Source organism: Aplidium turbinatum, chromosome 15 (assembly GCF_918807975.1).
Source record: "Aplidium turbinatum chromosome 15, kaAplTurb1.1, whole genome shotgun sequence".
Taxonomy (NCBI): domain Eukaryota; kingdom Metazoa; phylum Chordata; class Ascidiacea; order Aplousobranchia; family Polyclinidae; genus Aplidium; species Aplidium turbinatum.
Window position 1 is genome coordinate 7409057 of NC_137486.1, and position 16503 is coordinate 7425559.

Below are 16503 nucleotides of genomic sequence, written 5' to 3' on the forward strand. Positions count from 1 at the left end.
TGGGTTAGAGTTAGTTAACCCTAACTCTAAAATGAATCGTTCTGTCGACCAAATGTCTGTCGACCAAATGTCTTGTCGACCAACTGTCCTGTCGACCAAATGTCTGTCGACCAAATGACTGTCGACCAAATGACTGTCAACCAATTGTCTGTCGATCAATTGACCGGGTACCACTCTTATCAGCACCACAGGCCAATGAAGACCTTATCTGCTTATACATGGAAAGAATGAACATAATGTAGGGGAGCATCAACCCTTTACAGTTACAACACTCAAACAGAATGTGTTGGTATTTTACACTGGCAGCTCATGCAGGGTCGTACCTGCAGCATTTGAAGCTTGAGTCAATAATGGAGTTGGCTGTTGGAAGTCATCCGTGTCTTCAGAGGAGAACTGTTCAGCTTCATCCTCATCTGATATGTAAACACAAATATATACAGTATTAGCATTTTTATGATTAGTCAAACAATCTCAAACTAGTAGGCTAGAAAACTAACATTCAAGTAAATTTTTACTGACATAAATAAGGTTACCATACCTGACAAAGGAGGAGCATACTCCTCATCAACTTGACTATCTTCGGAAGAGGAAGATTCATCACTATGAATCGGTAACGGCACACAGCGACGTTTTCCATAAAACATTGCAGAATTCAACATGTCTAAGCAAGTATTTGCAACAGCAAATATATGTACAAAACTGCAGTAAATCTGAAAGTATATAGGTTTTTGTGCAAAACTAAGCAATAAAGTGTGCACTGTGGCAAACTTATGGAGTCACCTGTCATACCCGTAAATGTGCATGTCATGGTTGTGGATTTTTCCAAAACATCCATTCAGACATCATATTGTCCATATCCTTGTGTAACATGAATACCGGTAGGTCATGACGATAAATTAACTATGAGTAGATTACAGCACTAAATTTACAAACCAAGCTTTTTTCAAAAAAGTATATTTCATTGGATGAAAAATTTCTTGCTTCAGTAATATCCTGAGAGGCTGTGCAGTGAGCACTGATTGCTTTGCATATTCAAAACCAAGTAATTTTGAATATACAAGATATAATCAACAAATCTTAACTACTATTGACAAGACTTGACACTGTTTTGTGTCACTAGCATTTGTAGTGATCACCTCCAAGTTTCATCCTCCTCAAAAACTTCATTTTTATCCATCAGAATGCCAAAAAACTCATCTGCACCAAATTGACCTCATTTCCAAAGATTGCTGGGATAGTGTTGCCAGTTGTCAACTTTTATAAAATTATCTTGATTGATTCACCAGTGCAAAATAAATATAAAAATCAAAATAATAAAAAAAAAGCAAAATAAGAAAACAAATAAAAACAAGCTAATGACCAATGTTGACTTCAGTTAACAAACCAATTTTTGCGCCTGCTGATAAAAAAACTAGTTTTTTTTTCAAATAAATACGTTTTTCTGCAACTTTAGTCCCTTCAAAATTCATAAAAAAATGCTGTACAGAAAAAACCATAGAAAACTGTTACTTCTTTGATGGCTTCTTTCTGGCCAAGCTGAGCTGGCTAAAACGCCATTGACGGAAAATAATTTTGTTTATAAATCTTTAAAAAAATAGAATATTTCCAATTTATGTGATCTAGTGGATAGATAGGAATGTTACTTGGATGTAACAATAAGCAAATACATGTTAAGTCGTTTCTACAGCTTGTTGATGAATAAAATTAGGTATGTTGCCTCAGGTTAACATCTGACGTTTAAGGGTTAAAACTATTTGTAAATATGTAAAATATATTGTTATAATGCTCAACTCTGTTGTGTCTTGCCTGTCTTCGGTACAAGAAAGCAAAGTCTCTCCCGAAACTCGGTACAAAAAAGCAAAGTACAAGAAAGCAAAGTCTCTCCCTGACGTTGGTAACACTGCAAACAAAGAAAAATCACACTACCGTACTATAAAGCAACTAACTTCGAGGTCTGCACGTTGCAGCACACATTTTATAGCTTTGCCCTTCATTGGTCTGGAGACATAATGAGAAAAAGAGAAAGTATGAATTACTCTATCTAAAGGTTTTTTAATTTTTTCGAAGTCATGAGTTCAACATAACAATTTTATTATGATCTGTTAAATACGCGACATCAATAGAAATTTTAAACGACGCATCAGTGCGTCGTGGTGCACAGCTTGAAAACCGCTTAGTCATAAAAAAATGACCCATATACTTAACAAGCATTGCGACTTTCATTATCATCTGACAAAAAATATTTAACACAAAATATTTACAAGTTATTGTACTGTTACACGAAAGCCTTGACTCCTAACTACCTCTGACGAACTGTCACACGCAAACATATAGCTTTGTTTGAATCTCAACATGTACTCAGACTTCAATATAAACTAGCAACGTAAACGCCCACACAGTTTTGTTTATTGTCGCTCTACAACAGCTAAAATCGTCTTTTAGCGACAGGGCTCATGTTTAATTTTATATCAAGTTTAGGGTGTCATTACATTATTACTCGACTCATTTTCACTGCGTTGTGCAAGAAAGAAAACAATCGGTACCGTTTTTAAAGACCTCGGTTTGACCTGACCTGTAATCGATCTCAGATCTACCAGCACCAGAGGCAAAGGCGAAACCACTCGGCCACTGAGCTGGTTATTGGAATTATGCCGCAGCGCTGTCAAAAAAGCGCATTTAATAGCTGCCAATCAAGAAGTCATACAGGTACAGACTTAAAGGGCAAGTTCTCACAAAAATTATAAGTTTAAAGGCAAGTTTCCAATCTTACAGTTATGAAATTCAGGCTACAAAAACAACACTTTACAGAATAGTAATGCAGCATTGAACAGGTTAGGCTATGTGAGCGATTTAAAGCAACAACATGCAAAAAGTAATTTAAGTGTTGCGTGTACAACGATACTATACAAGGTATGGCATTCTCACCTTTTAAAGTTTGGGCATCTAAACATTCGCACATTTTTGCGGGATTTCCTTTCTGACCCTTTGGACCCCGAGGACCAACTCCACCAATAGCTCCTTGCTTGCCAGGACGACCTTGGATTCTTGGAGGAAAGCTTGTTGATGTTGAAGGGCTGTCACCATTGCACTGCAAGTTGCAAGTCCCCAAATCGATGTCGCCACGACAGGACAACACAACGCAAAGGAACAATACACAACCAAAAAATTTCATTTTTCTTTCCACGAATTCTAAATGTTTTTTACCTTCTGAGAATTTATAATTTGGTTTAGGAATTATTTTAGAACTTAATACCAATTGTCAAAACACAACAAAAAATTTTTGTTAGCTTGATGCAACTACCAAAGTCACCTGATTAAGAGATATTTCTACACAGCAAAATATTTCAGGCGATTCAGCACCTTTTTGTAGAGTTTACAAAACTTTAACATGGCCTTGCCTATAGGCTACTTGCTAACAAATTTTTTTACCAGTGATGGTCAATATCACAAAATAATTGTCCAGCTACCACAAAAAAGTATATTATCCATTTGTTGCAGCGTTGAAACTATTTTCTTGTTCAATTTTAACGACAGTTCATTTTTTTAGTTTGACAAGTAAACACCTTCCGAGAATCTAATAAAGCAATGAGACATCACGTGATAGGATGCAATGCAAGATAAATTATAAAGAAATGATTTGCAAAACTGTTGCTGACGAGGTCACCATACCTTTCCATCAACGGTCGGCCAACATTTGTATATATTGAGACCTATATAACACACGGGTTTATGCAGTACAATTAAAAAGATTTCTGTTTGATGTCTTGATCAATGATCATTCAAATGAGATGTAGACTCCGTCTTACAATAACTTATTCAACTAATATATTAAACAAGGGATGTTTAAAGTCAGGCCTGCAAACCAATTAGGCTGCAACCCGTGATGCATTTTATATGGCCAGCAATGCCTCTTTTTGTGCAATGTGTATATGTTTGCCTGGCGACCTTACGCGTATAAATCATTTTAATTCAACTACCAGCTTGTTTTTAACTAATAATGGCAGCACTTCAAAATATGCAGTTTTGGTATCCCTTGCCAACGAATTTAACGACTATACTTTCAGATCTCGTCTCAATTGAAAAGGATATCTTCCTATTCGATTCTCCTTTCAGGGTGGACCTTGATGTGATTCAAGCTCATTTGCAATTGGAGCTGATTGAATTTCACTGCGACACCGAGTGCTACAATCGACAACAACATCTTTTGTGTTTTTTATCAGCAGCTGAATAAAAACTAATTTTCGGAAGTGCAAACATTTCCAAATAAAATCTTAAGCTTGCTTGGCTTAACAGATTTGTGTGAGCAAACGTTCCCAATTACGAACGAACAAGAACCGCTTGAGATCGCAACTGAACGACTTTCACCTGCGTGATATTTTACACTTGTTCATCGCTACTCTTAAACCTGACTTGACCTGGGTCTTGAAATCAATACCTAAGTTTCATTTTTTACAATAACACGGATGCGTTTAACAAAGTTTCTAGATGTTTCAATTTCTAGTTAAAATGCAGATAACCCGTAGTTTGTAAATCACAAAACCCCTAAACTTGCATATAGTTTTGTTCTAAGTTACAAAAATAACCACTTTAAATAATAAAATATAGACATTTATTTTTTATGAAAAATAAGATCGTCAGAGATTTTTGACGTTCTAGCAATTCTGCATTACAAAATTTGGCTCTCTTGAAAAAAAGTTTGGACACCCCTGTAACACTTTGTCGGCTGGGTGGCCGAGTGGTGAGAACGTCTGCGCGAACACCCCTATTATTATTACTTTGGTAAAATCTTGAAAAACATTACCAAGCAGAATTAGCCTACTTGCTACTTCACAAACGCTGAGTATGTGGCCAGCCTGATTTGTCACATTTTGAAGATTTTGATTTCAGCTGCTGCTAGTGCTTTACTGACATTTTTTGAGATGTTTTTACTTTTTGCAGTTTCCTTATGACATAAAACTTTTTTGTTGCCTTGGGGAAGCAGTAGCAAATGAAAAAAAGTAAGTTGAAAAACGCAAAATCAGACTGCTGTTATTGAAAATTAACAGTCTGACTAAAATCTTCGAAATCAAATTTTCTTTGTTTTTCAACATGTGAGGATGTTAAAACCTATTGTGTCATCTGGGGAAAAGAATAAAGAAAGCGTAAAAATCTAAGTTTTAGAAAAATTTATTTAAACGTTCGCCCAAAGTTAGAAAAACCTGGAAATTTCTGCAAAATGTGACAAATCAGGCCGTATCTTTAGGTGGCCATGATGTAGGCTATTAAGATTATTGTTTTTTAGATTAATTTTTGAGTGTAAAATAGTCCCATAATTTTATAATTTTAAACTAACAGCTTGTCATAAAATAATAAAACTTTCATTGTTTGTTTTAAAAAAGCATGCACAGGAAAATTCGGCATACAACTTCCTTTAGCTGCAATATTGCACTCTCCACCTCAGCAGCCGAACGAGCTTCTTTAAGCCTCGGGATAATGTGGTGGGTGGTGTTACAAGAGTAGTGGTATGTGGGTCTGCAGGAAGTATTGAAGTAACTTATTAAAGTAAGGAAATGATTTGCAGTTTTATTGTTTACTTTTATTCATGCATTTTTAGATTGTGTTGGAGCTGTGTAGATGCTCAACGTTAAAAATTGAATAACGTTTGTTCTTTTGACTTTCATTATTTGCCACCTTAAGCCTGCACATCCATTTCGTTCCTAATATTCGACAATTTGCGTCACCCTGAGTGTTCAATGTTGAAAAAGTCTTCACCATTGCTTGGATTGCGTCCTAAAGTTCAAGCAAACAGTATCCTTGTTATGCAACGAAGCTGGATTAATTACAATTGTAATTTTGTTGTTGTGTAATGTAATTTCAATAACATATGGTCCAATTCAGTGGCGCGGGAGCTATTTTTCTCTCTGGGGGGGGGGGGGGGCTAAAGCAGTTGTAGCCTACTGTTGTCAGCTTCTGGGGGGCGAAGCCCCCCAGGCCCTCCTTATGTGGGACCACATTTAAAACTGGTAGTAAGCATTCGGTCCGCCTCCTGAGTGAATCATGACGACGCCGAACAAACACACATTGTAAACTGTAACAAATGAACAACAGCAACAACAATGCAGCTGTTCAGGAAATTGTTCAGAAAATACCGCAAAAAGAAACTTACCCAGACAACCACTTTATCTTTTACATATCTTCATAGATCTGGTACGGATCTGGATAGAACTGGTAAAGACATGTTCCAGATAAAGTGATTGTCTGGGTAGGCCTAATAGGTACAGATAATTTTCACAACTTAATCTTTATCGAATCATAGGCATACGAAGCCGAGCAACGTTATCAAGTTTAACATATTAAAGATTATTATATTTACAAAAAACACAAAACTACGCAACAATTAAATATCGAACGTTTTCGACATCACAAGATGTCCTCTTCAGGAATAATGTACATACAACTTAACTACATCTGAATAAAATACAATGGTTAACTAAATCTATAAAAAGGAAAAGACAAAAACTGCACAGTACTTCTGACTAGCTCAAACTCAACGATAGGCTCCACGAGAATCAAAGGTAACTGCATCAAAAGGTGTTAAACAGATCACATGATATGGTAGAAAGGCAAGGTGCGAAAAAAACTAATTTTAAAATACAGAGAGCAAGAAAAACGAGCCGCAAGCATACAATTGTCTGTTCAAAAGTGGATTGTTACGTTTTGTGTACAAGGCTTCCAAGATCTTAGTTTGATACTCAGACCTGCCTCTGGGCATGATCTCAAATTGCTTGATAGAAACGTTGTTTTGACATTCTGTACATGAGAAAATGTGATCTTTAATTGCGCTTTTCTGTACAGAATTCAAATTGAGGTGTTCCCCAGCTCTAGTCGATAAACGTCTTGTTGACATACCGATGTATGTCAGGCTTGCATCACGCAAACAACTAAATTTATAAACGACATTAGAACATAGAGCAAAGAGCGTAGGCGACTTAAGCTGGAAATATCTGCCTACTTTGAACGTTCTATATACAGGGTAAATGTCACAATCAAATTTCTTTTTGACAATTTTAGCTAGGTTTTTTGAAAATCTTACCGAATCTTTTCCCAGGAATGGTACATCAAAAAAGTTGCTAAAATCGTCTTCTTCAGGTTTATCTTTCGGTTTCGTATCCAAAAAAGCTTTTAATATTTTATCAAAAAAGTATGATGGGTATCCATTTAAATGTAGCATATTTTTCAACTTGTTAAGAGCCTGAAGAGGATATCTTGTGATGTCGAAAACGTTCGATATTTAATTGTTGCGTAGTTTTGTGTTTTTTGTAAATATAATAATCTTTAATATGTTAAACTTGATAACGTAGCTCGGCTTCGTAGGCTATATGCCTACGGTTCAACAAGACAAACTCTCTACCGAAGCTGTATTAATCTTTATCAAATGCAATTCTACCTTCTTTGATGTTTGATATAATCAATTAAGTTATAAAAAATTATTGATTGTTGGTTAGCAGGGTGGATCAAAAATGGAAAAAAAAACTTTTTTCTCAATTTTAATTAGCTAGATATGGCAAAAGTTGCCAATATATCACCAAAACACAACATAAAAAATTGAAGAGGTTTGAACACGTCTTTTATCTCCCCCGCGTAATACAAGTTTAGGCACTCATACATACAAGAACTGCATGGCAATTTTTTTTTCGATTTTAACTCGCTATGTAGACATGGCAAAAGGTTCGAATACACCACCAAATACAATGGAAATGTGTGTACTTTAGAGTTTTGACTTCACCCTCTTTTCAGTATATTAATTTTAAAGTGACTTGGTGGATGGACAACCTGCGGTTCCAACAGGTAAAGGCCTATTAACATTCACCATCAGATGGCCGAGTATAGACTCACAAGCTTAAACTTTATATGACAGGATTGACAGGTGGCCCACTTGCAAAGTCACTTCCTATTAATTTATGCGCTCATGCATACAAAGACTACAAGCAATATAATAAACAGTTACAAATTGAAGCGAGTAAAGTCACGTTTAGACTCAAATGTTGGCATTAACTGACGAGAAGCAATTCGGGCACAAATGAAGCCGTCTCGATATTTCGGTCCACAAACTGCTTTAGATGCGTCGGTAACTAGCTTCATGAGCCTTTCAGCATCCTGCGTGTGACATGGAAATTTTGGAAAAAATACAGTGGGAGTCACATCTATCATGATGAATTGCCGGAGATCAGCATCCGTCATTGTTTTAACTACAGGAAGCTCGAAGATAGGAAGATCTGTCCAGTTAATCAATTCGAAGTATTCCACTGCATCAAAATTAAACTTTGCTGGAACTTCGAATTTTTGTATTTTTTTGCTGGGTTTTGCAGCTCTAGCTTTCATCACTCTACGCAGGCCTAGTGCTCGAATATGTGGTCGATGGTCAGTTATCATAGCCAAAATTATATTTTCCGGATGAGTAAAGTATGAGTTGAGGTGTATAACTGGGTCGATAATTTGCTTGTGCTCCTAACTACGATATCGTGATCTGGTCATCATTTGGTGAATGTGTCTAGCTCTATCTTTGTAAGATTAGTGTGATTTTATTGCGAACCACATTGGAGCATAAACACGTATAATGAACATAACTAATGCTTGCAGTTTCTCAGACGAATTGTTATCGCTGACATATAATCTAAGGGTTCTATTAACTGTAGTCACTATTCAGCCATCGTGAGTGATTCAAGCATCCTAGGTTTTGCATCGCCAGACCAATGTTACATTCAATAGTGTTCATATACTATTGCAAATTTCAAGTAGCCTAAATATTGCTGATCTGTGCTTAGCTCCTTGGGATCCAGGTTGGATAGTTTTTCGATGAGCCTTACTGGTTTAAATGAGGTAACTGGCTGTTGGATACACGTCACTAACCGCTTTCCAATACGTCCAGAGAATCCTGGTGGGCCTGCAGTTGCTCTATCAAGAGCTTCGAACAAATGGCGCAGGAGTAGCTCATTAGCATGGAATAGACAGACCAGCCATCAAACTGGTACCCTGAATGGGGAAGATTGATGAAGGGAAACACCAAGTAAAAATAAAACTAGGCCAGCGCCCAGCAGGGTTACCGTAACTAGTCTAAATTAACTGGCTTTTAATCTGTAAGAAGCGCAGATAACTTGTATTAAACTTTGTGGAACTTGCAGTGCAAGAAAATTCCAATGATTGTACTATAAAGCTTCTTTTATATCTAGAATTTTTTTGAAAAATCAAATGCTAAATCAGCATTGCTGATTGCTGAGATACACAATCAAGTATTTCAGCCATGGTGATAAAACGACCAATTGTATCTGTTTAAACACAAGTCGCTTATTATGGCTTCACAACGTGCATAAGTGAGTCACACAGTGCTTATGCTTTTGGCCAATTTTGTGGGAGACATTTTCGAACCCGATATTAGGGAAATTAAAACATTGCGTGGGGCGATCAAAAATTGTCAAAACCAAAACAAATTTTAAGGTGGGTGGAGTTACAAGAGTAGTGGTATGTGGGCCTGCAGGAAGTATTGAAGTAACTTATTAAAGTAAGGAAATGATTTGCAGTTTTATTGTTTACTTTTATTCATGCATTTTTAGATTGTGTTGGAGCTGTGTAGATGCTCAATGTTAAAAATTGAATAACGTTTGTTCTTTTGACTTTCATTATTTGCCACCTTAAGCCTGCACATCCATTTCGTTCCTAATATTCGACAATTTGCGCCACCCTGTTCAATGTTGAAAAAGACTTCACCATTGTGTGGACTGACTCCTAATCTTCAAGCAAACAGTATCCCCGTTATACAACGAAGCTGGATTATTTACAGTTGTAATTTTGTTGTTGTGTAATGTAATTGTAATCTCAAAAACATGTGGCCCAATTTACAATCACATTTAGGCTATAGTTACATTTAGGGTTAATTTCAACATCATTCGCTACAGAAAGACTTTTTTTTTAGCTGGTAACTATACCGCAAAAAGAAACTTACCCAGACAATCACTTTACTTTTACATATCTTCATCAGATCTGGTACGGATCTGAATCGATCTGTTGAACATATGTTCCAGATAAAATGATTTTCTGGGTACTAGGTACTAGGGTGGGCCGTTTTTGACTTTTTTTCGAAATTCAAAAACGGCTAGTCATAAAAAGTGGCACATGCATGAAAAAATTACGTGTGCAAAATTTTGTCAGTTTGGGGGCGCATCTTCTGCCCCCGCAGGGGGGTCAAACTTTCAATTTTTTGAAAAAAGGGGAAAATTTCACTTTCCGTTTTAACATAATTTTTTTATAATTTTTCTACTGGCTAGTTATAAATTGTAAGTGGGATGTACCCAGAACTTTCCTATGTAAAGGCATGTTCGAAGCTTAAGGTTTACTGCCCCCGCATCGACGACCAAAATGCTGAATTTTCACCAATTTGAGATGCTATTTGTCATTGCTCAATAAACAACCTTGTCGCAAAAGGGCGAGATGGTGTAAACACTGTACGCTCATTTATGCTCTGTCCATTAACTTTGCAGGATGATACGAATGAGGTACGAACATCAGTACATATTTATGATAAAGAGTTACCAAAAAAAATGAATAACCTTTTGAAGTCAAATTCTAGAGGTGGGCCTAAGTTTCAGTAAAATTTTGACCAAATGAAAGAATCTGCAAAGTAAAAATATTTGAAATCGGTTGTTGTAGCCTAAGTGTTCCAATTTTCTGCAATTTAGCCTACTTGCCCGCAGGAAAATCGTGTCCCTGTTACAGAACAACAGTTCCTTCTTGATCAAAGAACAACTCGCATAATGGTGATTGATAAACATGATAAATCGGCCACAAAATCTAATTTTAAACGTTTTCCGAGGAGAGTCGCAAGATCAGAACAATTCCGTTCTTTACGTGAAGACCCAGGAGCAGGCACAAGTAGCGCTTTGGTTAAAACACCTTTAACTTATTCAAGCTCAGAAACTTTGTCATCCAATGAAGAACGCTACGAAGATTTTGATTATCAACCCAGTTTTGCCACGGAAAACCCCAGAAAAAGCAAGGTTACTTCCAATTTAGTAGTATTTGCTGAATCATGCGATCGTACTGGTATTTTAGATAGGTTTGCAGCACTTATTGCTTCATCATTTCTACAAGATGCGGGAGTTGTAACGGATAGCGAATCTCAATCAGTCATACATAAAAGCAAAGTGAGAAGAGCGAGAAAAAAAATGAGGTTTACAACTCAAATAGAAAGTAGGCCTATCATGTGCATAAATTTGCAAAGCATATATTTTGATGGCCGAAAAGAATAAACCATCAAACAAAATGAAATTGCTGGGCGACTTCTAAAACATTTCGCAGTTGAAGAACACATTACTTTACTTGAGGAGCCAAGTTCTCATTTCATTGGACATTTTACTGCAGCCAACTGATCTAATGTGTCAATAGCTACCGGGATTCTTGAATATCTTGGATCCAATAAAATTAGCTACGATAATGTAATGGCAATTGGATGCGATGGAACCGCAATAAACACAGGTCAAAAAGGTGTCGTGATAAAGCTCCTGGAAGATCATTTCCAAAATCCACTTCAATGGTTAATATGCCTACTCCATAGTAATGAACTGCCTCTTAGGCATCTTATAAAAGATATGGCAATACTAGCAGACCTGATAGCTTCACTGGGCCCATTATAAAGCAGCTAGCCAGTGTCACACAACTAGATGTTGTAAAATATAAAGCAGTTCCTGCACCAGAGATTGAAAGTGATGAAAATGACCTCAGGACTGACCAAAAATATCTTCTACACATGCACAGAGCAGTGAAAATTGGAGATATATCAATTCATTTCGCATAATGAGTCCAGGTATCATGAACCACTCAAGATGGTTGAACACAGCCAATAGAATTCTACGTTTATATGTTGCATCTAACGCGTCAGCTGTATTGGTGGAACGTGTGGACTATATTATGAATGTTTATATTCCAGTATGGTTTGCCATTATGAAGGAAAGCAATTTCACTAATGGCCAAAAACATTTCTTTAAAATTCTACACTCTGCTCAGAAGATATTGAATAAACCCCCAATATCCTCAACAAAGTAATATAGAGGAATGCGTTTTATGCCCATCCTGAAAACATTTGTAAATGTTTGTAAATGACAAATTTGTGTAAACAAAATCATGATAACAATTCACGTGGAACTGTACAGTACATTCCATTTACGGAACCTGCAGATCATATTGCTTTTATTCTGAAGTAAATTATAGGTTGCGTTTTATAGCTGCAACTGATCAAACGTTGGCTACTATTGCTTTTAGTTTAAGCAAGACTACGTCTTATAGTTTGTCAGTTCGTATCATCCTGCAAAGTTAGTGGACAGAACATAAATGAGCGTACAGCGTTAACACCATCTCGCCCTTTTGAGACAAGGTGGTTTATTGAGCAAAGACAAAATAGCATCTCAAATTGGTGAATGTTCAGCATTTTGGTCGTCGATGCGGGGGCAGTAAACCTTAAGCTTTGAACATGCCTTTACATAGGAAAGTTCTGGGTACATCCCACTTACAATTTATAACTAGCCAGTAGAAAAATTATAAAAAAAATTATGTTAAAACGGAAAGTGAAATTTCCCCTTTTTTTTCAAAAAATTGAAAGTCTGACCCCCCTGCGGGGGCAGAAGGTGCACCCCCAAACTGACAAAATTTTGCACACGTAATTTTTTCATGCATGTGCCACTTTTTATGACTAGCCGTTTTTGAATTTCGAAAAAAAGTCAAAAACGGCCCACCCTACTAGGTACAGATAATTTTCACAACTTAATCTTTATCGAATGCAATTCTACCTTCTTTGATATAATCAATTATAAAAAATCATTGATGGTTAGGTGGTTACTTGGTTTTGAATCTTTATCCTCGGACTGACAAAGCCTTGGTAGGTTATTCCTGGTAGTTTCGATACTTGTAGAGGCTTTTGACGCAGGGCCGGTTGCCGAGATTGACATAGTGAAGTTTCCGATTGTTGAAGTGTTGGTGCCGGAGAATTATTCCATCCATTAGGTGCCGCTGAATGAAGAGCAGTCCTTAGAAAGCGTTGCTTAAGCGCACACCCGGAGATTGAAACGTTCATTCTTTGTAATTGCAACGTGTAGGTGAATAATTATATTCGACAGTAGGGTAATCGTAGCCTAATTATAATCGTAATTTTAAAATTTTAGAACAATATAATTTTAATTGTAATGTAACTGAACCTTAAACTACGTAATTGATTCAATTCTGAATACACAACCGCACATTGTTGGCTCAATGTCATGTTAGCTATAGCATCCATCTCACGAGTCTTATTAAAAAGTGAGAAATAATTGGAAAAACAACAGACAATCGTTTTTAACATTATGGAGGCCTATTACGTTGTTGTGGGAAAGTAAGTAATTGGAGCGTCTCTCATGACTGTCGAAAGACACTTGCTGCGTTCAGGGAGCTTATCCAGTAGTCTAAGTCTCCCTGTCCTGGCAAACTGCAGACCATCACCAACTTGTTTTTTTCTTTTTTTTTTTCTACCAAACTATAGGATTAAAAATGAGATTTTTACATATGACTAAATAGAATTCAGAATTAAATCACAGACATCCGGACGCGATCTAACATAACACTGAACCGAAAAAACGAAAGAGTGTCGCCTTTCCTACAGGTCAAAGTGCTAACAAAAACACAAGCCAGGCGTAAGCACAAGAATAATTTTTTTGCCGAGAGCCGACCAGCAAGTCTGAATCAACGCGTAGCGTAAGGCAAATGAGCTTCCGGAACAGTAATAATTGATCACAATAAATACAAGTGATTCAAAATCAATAAAGTTTTTATCAAGTTTGTTAATTTGTTGTTATTGTTACAGAATAAATTCATCTGATGAAATTTAAATGTTTGTCCATTTGTTTCACAAAATAATTTACTGACAACTTGTTAGCCTATTTCGCATTGTGTGCAGTTCAAGTAAAAGCAGCAAGAGTCTTTTTGTTTCTATTTTTTTCTCATTTTCATTTCTATTCTTTTATATGAGTAATGATAACCCCTCCATTGACGCCAATTGATACCGTCAGCAAACGATTCGTGGGATCCTCCCAAATATAAACCATTTGGATTGGCACAGTGGCAGTCGCTATACCACCAGCCCCCTTTGTAAAGATTTGCGCAGTCTTCATGCGATTGACTATCATGGTCGCGATCTTTAGCAGAAAACTTTGCTCCCTGTTGACGTTGCATGGCGTCACCTGAAACAAGATTTCAACAATATGACTCGATCAACATTAAACTGTTGGATGGAAAGCTTGACTAGGCTACTTTCTTTTTTTAAATGTGATCACAAGGCTTGTGATGTTTTTTGAAATGGTGGAATTGTACAAATAAACTAACTAAAAGTTTCTAACTGACAAGAGAAATTACAAACACTAGTTTGATATAAACAAAGAAAGTATTTCAAATGAAGACCGACCTAAGTATAAGAAGTGCTGATATTATATTTTTAACATTTAAGTTTATGAAATCCATGCAGCTGTTTTTGATATTTTCTGCGCTTTGTGAGTGATACAGTAGCCTATATCTTATTGTATGTGAAGCCATACTGAAATGAACTTGAGCATAAGCTATTGCGTGTTTTCAAATCATGTGAATTGATATTCAAGCAATTGCTTCGTACATATGTATTCTTACCAGCTGTGCCACTGTATCCACCGTCAACGTGTAATCGCTTCCTCTTCCGACAACAAAATTGCTGAAAAACGATAATTGGTAGTAGCCTAAGCATTGCTCATGTGTAGATGACGTTTTATCGCGGCAATTCAGACTTTAAGGTTAAAACACTGGTTTTTCCCAAAGTTTTCCCTGATCACAAATCGTAGCCTGCAATGAAGTGAACACCAGTTAAACTAAATTGTTCCATCGTCCAGTATCGTAGCCAGGAATTTTGAAAGGAAGTGGAGGTTTTGACGACCCAGGAGCGGGGGGTCTGGGGGGCTTCCCCCAGAAAATTTTGAAAAATTTCTTTGAATTTGGTTCATTCTGAGAGCATTTTCAACAAAAATGTGGGTATGAATATTACTGTAAAATGGTGCTGTCCGGTGGCATAGCAAAAGGATGAGATCATGTTTTCTTCGGCATTTTTCGGAAATAAAGCTAAGTCTCTATGTCTTCTTGTTGCTAATTCCTGGCTGAGATGTTTGAATGTTTGGTATTGGAAAAACTCGCTCTTTTAATGCAGTTTTGTTTAAAATTAGGCAATTTTTTTTAGACTGAAAGCATCATTCTCAAGCATAGAGACTGAAAGCATTATTCTCAATACCGTGACGTCACACGCGTGCCAAAGGGGGGTTGTAACCGCCACCCCCCCCCTTTGGCTACGCCACTGCTGGCATCGTCCACTATTACAAGTTTTAACGGAGCTTCTACAACTTCCATTCAATGTACGGTATCATTCTAATCAATTTCAGTGGCAGAATTTCGTCTTGTTAAAGTGGCTACCAGTCGACGCACTCATAACGCCTTCTACTGGTTGTAGCGGGTTACGACTTGCGAAGGCTATAGCCCAGGGGTGTGCAACCTTTATTACAGGAGGGCCATATATAAATATCTGGGTGAAACCGCGGCCACACGTTTATTTAACATATGTTTTCTAGTAGTTGCAGGCACAAAAAGTAGTTTTTTTGTTATTCATGTTAATCTTATGGCATTATTAGAGGTTATCTCCTTGCAGAAATAATAAGTTAGGACACATAAATTTCTAAAGAAAACTGCTATTCAAATTTATTGTCACACCGACTACGAGTTCAGTGAGAAATTTGCAGCTGGTTTTTTTTTCGGACGACTTTTTCCAAATTTACTTTAATGGAAGTGCTCGCAATTCGAAGTCCATTTTCCAGGTGTTCGCCTGTCAGAACGGATCGATGGGGATATTTTATGACGCCCATTTTAGAAAAAGTCTGTTCGCACAAATACGTTTAGCCAAAAAGAGCCATTTTTGAAGTCATGTTTTTTTCAAATGTGGAAAGTCATCTTGGTTGAGATGTTTTCGGTAAAATCAAAAAATTTACGACTTCTTTCCGCAGTTCGTAAAATCGTTGCAACATGCAGCCCTTGCTTAACCAACGCACCTCGGAAAAGTAAAGTAGATCTTTATGTGTCGTGTTGAGATTATCCAGAAACTTTTGAAACTGACGATGGTTGAGCTCTTGTGCTCGAGTGAAATTACTGCCTTAACAACCGGACTTAAGACGTGTTTGAACTTCAAGGATTTTGCGCACAGGTTTTGCTGGTGAATGATACAATGAAAAATTGCTATGTCATCATCGATTTTTCTCTTCCTCAAGGTTGACTTCAAGAGACCTATGAATCCAATGCCAGTTCCGGACATGGATCGAGCACCATCAGTTGCGATTCCGCATAAGCTGGACAAGTCCAGTTCGAAGTTGTCAAAAGCATCAATTCAGTAAAAATGTCAGCACCAGTAAGTTGTCGTGCCCTTCATTGACTGTAATAACAGAA